The sequence below is a fragment of the Zea mays genome, chromosome 3 (genome assembly GCF_902167145.1).
Source record: "Zea mays cultivar B73 chromosome 3, Zm-B73-REFERENCE-NAM-5.0, whole genome shotgun sequence".
In the NCBI taxonomy this organism is placed as follows: domain Eukaryota; kingdom Viridiplantae; phylum Streptophyta; class Magnoliopsida; order Poales; family Poaceae; genus Zea; species Zea mays.
The window spans coordinates 52460020-52466469 of record NC_050098.1 but is presented as its reverse complement, the minus strand read 5'-3'; the positions used below and the strand labels follow the sequence as shown (position 1 = coordinate 52466469).

General features: G+C 43.3%; 1 long non-coding RNA gene across 2 annotated transcripts; it reads right to left on the bottom strand.

The window, feature by feature from the left end:
- Positions 1 to 480: 480 nt before the first annotated feature.
- On the bottom strand, positions 481 to 2589 carry LOC109944948 (uncharacterized). 2 transcript variants are annotated; one of them, XR_002268347.2, is made up of 3 exons: positions 2306 to 2589; positions 869 to 950; positions 481 to 778 (listed from the first exon to the last, which is right to left on the bottom strand). It is a non-coding gene; the product is annotated as an uncharacterized lncRNA (long non-coding RNA). The 2 variants fall into 2 exon arrangements; XR_002268346.2 differs by having other exon boundaries at positions 481 to 950; positions 2306 to 2587.
- Positions 2590 to 6450: the final 3861 nt, after the last annotated feature.

Here is a 6450-nt window from a genome sequence, read left to right as displayed (position 1 = left end):
TATGACTCTTAAAGTGACTAAACTTTAGCCACTTTGTTTTCTCTAAATCCAAACATGCCCGGCTAAAAAATATTTTTTTATCATTTAAGTCACTTTATTAGCTTTTATGTTTAGATCTTTAACTATGTTGGAGTGAATGCCACCCGCCCCCTCGCTCGGCTCATTTGTAACATGAACAGAACAGGCGAAGACCCTTCTCGCTACCTCAACCAAGCTAAGGCCCTGGAACGGAGGGATCTTCCAGGACAGGCGAAGGTCGTCTTGCCGTCTCCCGAAGACCCGACACCCTAAGACGAAGGCTGCAGTCACCACCCGCGCATGTTATTGAAGCGGGACCCCACGTGTAAGCCCCAGCGCAGGATACGATTGATGGTATATCAGTCCGAGTTGTACTTAACTACATTGTAATGACCTTTATCTCATTTTACTAAACTTTAGCCACTTCGTTTTATCTCATGGATCAATCCAAACATGGCTGGCTAAAAAATATATCTTTTTATCATTTTAGTCACTTTATAAGCTAGCTTTTATGTTTAGATCTTTAACTCATAAAGTGACTAGTTATTTTTGTTTTAGCTTATGGGACGAGCCAAACGCCCCGTTACAGTTTGGTGGCTTTGTATACAAATTGGAGAGATGCGGCCATGTGCATGATCCATATCCCGAGAAATTACAGAAGAGAACGTGATTTACGATTACTGTACTGACGGCGGCTCGGCTCGGTGTCGTCATCATCAAACCCATCTGCATGCATGCGTACGATCCAGTCTTCACAGTCCTGTTGGCAAATCAATGGCATAAATTACGTAACACCGCCTTGCACTGGACGTGTACCCGGCTAGAATTCAACCCAACAACGTGCATGTACCAGCCTGAAGCGCCAAACTAGCTTAATTGGCTCTGAAATTTGTACAAAAACAAATCTGGGCGGCCTTCAATGCCTGAGTTCGCTGCAAGTTTAACCAAACATACCGATCAATACTGGAAGAGGGAGTTGTAGTACTGCACAAGTTATGTTTCACCTTCACCGAAAGAGCATGGATCAAATGTTCTGTGTGGATTGTATTATGCTATGTACGATCAGCTGTCAAGGCATAGATAATACTAGTCTTTATTACCAGATGGCGTACGAGAACCTGCTTGAGACTATATATAAGTAAAGTGGCAGCATGCACTGATGGATCACTTTTTTAAAAAAAACAAAGATGCATAGTACGATATATACGGTACAAACCAGTTTAAAATTGCCATCTTGCCGCCGCACATAGCTAGGAGAGTGATGGAGTAACAGAACAAGCTTATTATTAATTAATGGAGTCCAGCAGCACAAGCTGATTGCCGTCGTCCGGTCGTCGTAGCTATTTTACTTTTGTGTTTGTGCATGCGTGGTTTATAGTGGGCATTGCATTACGATCCAGCTTCACATACAGAGAGACTTTGCTAATAATCCAACATATATATATATATATATATATATATATATATATATATATATATATATATATATATATATATATTGGTTTTCTGGTGGAGGAGAATTTTCATGAACAAGCTCATCTAGACATACATACTGCTGGCGGTCAGACGAGAGCAGACTGACAGGTTAAAAGGTTCTCCGGCCGGGGTGCAGCATTTAAATATTATCTTTAGTCATCTAGTGCAATTCGGCCACACCCAAAAGAAATATGAGGAAAAAGTGTGATGTTAAGGGCTAGTCTGACAAGCCTATTTTTTCAAAGGATTTTCATTTTACAAAGAGAAAATAAACTAATTTTTTTAGAAAAATGCAAAAGCGAGAGGGAAGAAGGAAGAAAAAAAACGGAAACCACCCAGTAGAGCTAGAATTCGACATGCATGCATGCAGCAGCGCAGATAGCTGGAAGCTAAGCGGTAAGCGCGCGCGCTCGAAGCAAACAAGGCCTCCTGGCAGCTGCGAAGCACGTGTAGCTTGTTATACTACTTAATATATATTGCGTGTACATATCTGCAGGGCGGGCATGCAAGAGACGCCTGCACACGCTGACACGCACACACTGACACACTACTAGTATGTCAGTGACGAAGGACGTTGAGCAATAATTGAGTCATCATATGCATGCTGCAGAGCAGATCAAGAGACGCCGGCCGGCACAGTTGATGCAAACCGCGCGGCTCGTACGTACGTGCATCGTCACGACACTGAGAGGGTGGAAATAAAGAAGCAGATGATAGAAGAGAATCCATCGATACGCATGCGTGATCTTAGCTCTCTAGTCCGAATCCGAACAAAGACTGAGCAATCAACGCTTGATCGACACTCACTCACCGGCTATTTGCATTGCAGACGCACGCCGCAGAGAGAGACGAGACGACGGAAGGAAAGCAATGGCACATGCACGCGCGCGCGCGCGCGCGGCACTGCGCAACTGTGGCCTGGCATCAAGACTTTGATTTGGCTGGGCAGCGTCGTCGACCGAATGACCGATCGATCGCGCGCGTGCGATATGCTTGCTCGGTGTGCTAGCTGTTGCTACGAGGGATCATGCATGCGGGAGTGAGAGTGAGTGCGGACTGCAGAGAGAGTTGGCGGCGGCGCAGGCATGGCCGCAGTGGGAGTGTATAGTAGTACTAGTATATATAGCATGCAGTGTTTAAAAAATTGAGGGCATGGGCGCATGGCTCCGGGGAGCAGCCGTAGGTGGGCTGCTACGTAGTGCATGCGTGGCCGCGCGCGGTAGCGGTCGTGGTCGTGGCAGCGACGTCAGACGACGACCACCACCACCACCCGCGGCGCTAGCTGCCCTGCGGCATGCGTGCACCGACCCGGCCGTCCACCCACTTCGCGCGATGCGGCGGAGGCGGAGGCGGCGGCGGCGCCACTTTAGCTCACGCGCTGCTATACGTACGCTTCCGCGCCCGCGCGTACGGCAGCAACGACGCTTTAGTTATTTGCCGCCCGCGCGCGCGTGGGTGGTGCTGAGTGCGACGGCCACAAGCCGATCGAGCGCAGCAAACAAACATGGAGGATGGATGGGGTCGGCCGGCCGCCTCCGCCCGCCCATATGCATGCATATTATGCTGTCGGAGCTAGTGGCGCTGCGAGATTGCCTGCGGACCGGGGCGTCTCCCGAGCTTCGGAGAGTGCTCGCCCCGCATCTACGCCTACCGCGCTACACCTACCTACGAGTCTACGACGACCTAGTCTAGTCGAGTAGTAGTATTCGTCGTGCTCGTGCAGTCAATCGTGTACGTGTGCCATGCTCCGCTGAAACAATCTAGAGCTTAACTCACGTGCAAGCACTCTCTCTCTCATCCCTGCGACCTGGTCAAACCCGGCCTGTCCACTGCACCCACTCGCCAAGGAAGGCCGTCAGATGTGTCCCCACCCTACGTCTGTGCATGTAAAAAAACATGCATGAGTCAAACACGTTTCCTTCCATACGCGTAAACTTAGAAAATAGATATGTCATAGTTTCTAGTTTAAATGCTTGATTTCCTCCACAAATATAGTATCGCTGCAACATACATGCAGCTAGACTCATTAGGACCCATTTATGATATATACTGATACTAATTATGCTACACATTGTAGATATTTATGCAATTCAGTGCACTAAGTAGTTAAATGTTGCACACGCAAAATTAGAATGACAAAAATGTACGATGAAAGGAAATGAATTAACATGTATGAAAATAAAAAAACGTATTTTATTCTTTATTTCCTTCATAAATATAGGATCGCTCCCACAGCCATTAGCTAGGCTCGTCAGGATCAGTTTATGATATATATTCATCCAAATTATGCTACACGGTGTAGATATTTATGCAATTCGGTACACAATGTAAAAATCTATTACCTGCTGCATGCACACAAAATTAGGATGGCAAAAATGTAACATGAAAGGAAATAGATTGGCATGCATGAAAATAAAAAATCGTATTTAATGCTTCATTTCCTTCATAAATATAGGATCACTCCAACAACCATTAGCTAGGCTCGTCAGGATCAGTTTATGATGTATACTGATACAAATTATGCTACACAGTGTATATATTTATGCAATTCGGTACACTACGTAAAAATCTGTTATCTGCTGCATGCACACAAAATTAGGATGACAAAAATATACGATGAAAGGAAATAGATTGGCATGCATGGAAAAAATCGTATTTGATGCTTTATTTCCTCCATAAATATAGAACCGCTCCGATAACCATTAGCTAGGCTCGTCACAATCAGTTTATGATATATACTGATACAAATTATGTTACACGGTGTAGATATTTATGTAATTCAGTACACTGCGTCAAATTCTGTTACCTGCTGCATGCGCACAAAATTAGGATGACAAAAATGTACGATGAAAGAAATAGATTGGCATGCATGGAAACAAAAAAATCGTAATGCTTTATTTACTCCATAAATATAGAATCGCTCTAACAGCCATGCAACTAGACTCGTTAGAACCAGTTTATGATATATACTTATACAAATTATGTTACATGGTGTAGGTATTTATGTAATGTTGTACATTGCGTAAAAACGGTTACTTGCTGCATGTGCATAAAATTAGGATGACAAAAATGTACGATAAAAGGAAATAGATTGGCATGCATGGAAACAAAAAATCGTATTTAATGCTTTATTTTCTCCATAAATATAGAATCGCTCTAACAGCCATTAGCTAGGCTCGTCAGGATCAGTTTATGATATATAGTGATACAAATTTGCTACACGGTGTAGATGTTTATGCAATTCGGTACAGCACGTAAAAATCTGTTACCTACTGCATGCGCACAAAATTAGGATGACAAAAATGTACGATAAAAGAAAATAGATTGACATGCATGGAAACAAAAAATCGTATTTGATGCTTTATTTCCTCCATAAATATAGAATCGCTCCAACACCATTAGCTAGGCTCGTCAGGATCAGTTTATGATATATACTGATACAAATTATGCTACATGGTGTAGATATTTATGCAATTCGGTATACTGCGTAAAAATCTGTTACCTGCTACATGTGCACAAAATTAGGATGACAAAATTGTACGATGAAAGGAAATAGATTGGCATGCATGTAAACAAAAAATTGTATTTAATGCTATATTTCCTCCATAATATAGGATCACTCTAACAGCCATGCAACTAGACTCGTTACAACCAGTTTATGATATATATTTATACAAATTATGTTACACGATGTAGGTATTTATGCAATATTGTACACTGCGTAAAAAAATCTGGCATGCGTAAAAATCTTAAGTTTTGAGCATAGATGTCCAAATGGGTGGCATGGCCCGGCCCGTTTGAGCCCGACACGTTTGAGCCCAAACTGATAACCGGGCTGGGCCGTGCCGCTCGACGGGCTCCCTATGCTGTCCGAGCACGGCACTACACAGGCCCATCCATGCCGGGCTGGCCCGGAAAGCACGACCCACGAAGGAGCCCGGCCCAGCCCGAGCACGGCAAGTAACACAGTTGTAAATTCACAGTTTCACACAGTTCACATTTACACATGCACATAAATTCACACAGTTTACATTTACACATCCACATAATGACATAAATCACAGACACACAGTTGAGTATATACATATTCATACTTGCACATGCACAAAACAGAAATATAAAGATAAGTAATATAAAGGATTAGAGCTGTTCGTGCAATGGCTGCCTCATTAAAAACCTTTCTAGGTAAAAACTCACTCCTCGTGAGAAAACCCTAGAAAGGAAAAAAGAGTACAACCCAGCTCTGATTTAATAGTTGATGTCAAGGTTGTTCAGTTACATATTACCGCTTACATCATCAGATTTCCAAATCAACAGGATGTAGTAGGAAATAGGAAGATAAAAGTCCTAAGGGTCATCAAGATAAAGTCCTTCAAATGCATCTTCAAGTTCTTGGTCCTATGTACAGTGCTGCCTTCTAGCTTCACCAAGTTCCCAGTCTTTCATGCAAAGAAGCATCTCTACCTTTTCTGGTGCTAGGCGCCTTCGTCGTTCCTCGATTATCCTGCCACAGAGACTAAATGCAGATTCTGAAGATATAGTTGAAACAGGAACAAAAATAACATCCCTAGCTAAGATGGAGAGAACAGGATAGGACAACTTATGTTCATGCCACCAGTTTAGGATATTGAAGTCCTCATCAAACTTCTGCAAAGTGTCGCTATCCAGGTAGGAGGACAGTTCTGTGTCAAGTGAACTAAGGCCAGCACTAGAGTGTGCTTGTTGAAGCAAAGAAGATGCTGATGTTCCACTACCAAGGTTAGGTGTGGTAGAACCAGGATAAGTGAACTCAGATGTAGTATCAGATGCATAAATCAATCCCCAGTTTTGTTTTCTTTTACCTGTGACAGTTGTAGGAGGAGGCACTTGATGCCTAACTGCACCAAAACTTCAGATCATATTTATTAAACATTGTAGACAGTTCACTTTTCACACAGGTATAGTAAAGTGAGTAGT